Genomic DNA, 1,380 nt, shown 5'->3' on the forward strand with positions numbered 1-1,380 from the left:
CAAAAGCAGAAACGCTTCTACTGGGAGACACAAAAAGGATCCCATTGAACTGGACATTAAGACTGCCACATAGCCCCTTTGGGCTCCTCACGCCTCTGAATCAACAGGCAAAGAAGAGAGTTACTGTACTGGTTGGGATGTTAGATCCGGACTATCAAGGAGAAATTGGACTGGTGCTTCACAATGGAGGTAAGGAAGAGTTTGTCTGGAATAGACGAGATCCTTTAGAATGTCTCTTACTTAGCATTATCATGCCCTATGATTAAAGTCAATGCAAAACTACAACAACTCAATTTAGGTGGGACTTCTAATGGCTCAGATTCTTCAGGAATGGAGATTTGGGTCGCTCCATCAGGTAAAGAACCATGGCCAGCTGAGGTGCTTTCAGAGGGCAAAGGGAATATGGAATGGATAGTGGAAGAAGGTAGTTGATTATAAATACGAGCTACAACCTTGCGACCAGTTACAATAACAAAGACTATACTTGTCATGAGTATTTTTCCTTATTTTGTTATGAATATGTTTGTGGGGGCATATTATCTATCTATCAAGTAACTTTATTTTCTTCCTTCTCTTATCCCCTTACCATATAACATAAGATGTACTGACTTTATATGATAGTACTTAAGTATTGTTAACTCTGCATCATAGTGTTTAAGTTATGAGATATCAAAGAGAAGAGCAAACTTCACCCAAGGATTTTTCGTCCTCTTCTGGGGAAAGGGTTAGTGCACGTCTGGTTTCTGTTGTATCATGTTAGGCAGAAGTATGACCTTCTCATTGCTTTTATTTGGAGATTAAGTATGGTTAACGAGATGCACATAAATGCCATGTTGACAAGGGAAGGTCTTGTGATGGTTAATTTCGTAAGTCAACTTGGCTGGGCTGTGGTGCTCAGATAGTTAATTAAACATTATTCTGGATGTTTTTAAGAGGGCATTTTTAAAATGAGATTAACATTTAAATCGATGGACTTCGAGTAAAGCAGATGGCCCTTTATAATCAGAGCGTGCCTCATCCCAATCAGTTGAAGGCCTGACTGGAACGAAAAGACTGACTTCCCCTGAGCAAGAAGGAATTCTGCCAGCAGAGGCCTTTGGACTTGAACTGCAGCGACAGCTCTTCCCTGGGTCTCCAGCCAGCTGGCCCATCCTGCAGATTTTAGACCTGCCAGCCACCACAATCGTGTGAGCCAATGCCTTAAAATAAATCTGTATATATACACATCCTATTGGTTCTGTTTCTCTGGAGAGGCCTGACTGATACACTCCTTTCCCTGAAAAAGAATAAAAAATATGAAATTCTTCAAACATATTAAAAGGTACAAAGAATAATGTAAACACCGACGTTTCTACTCCCAGGTATAACAATTGTTGACGT

The sequence above is a fragment of the Equus caballus genome, chromosome 13 (genome assembly GCF_041296265.1).
Source record: "Equus caballus isolate H_3958 breed thoroughbred chromosome 13, TB-T2T, whole genome shotgun sequence".
NCBI lineage: Eukaryota > Metazoa > Chordata > Mammalia > Perissodactyla > Equidae > Equus > Equus caballus.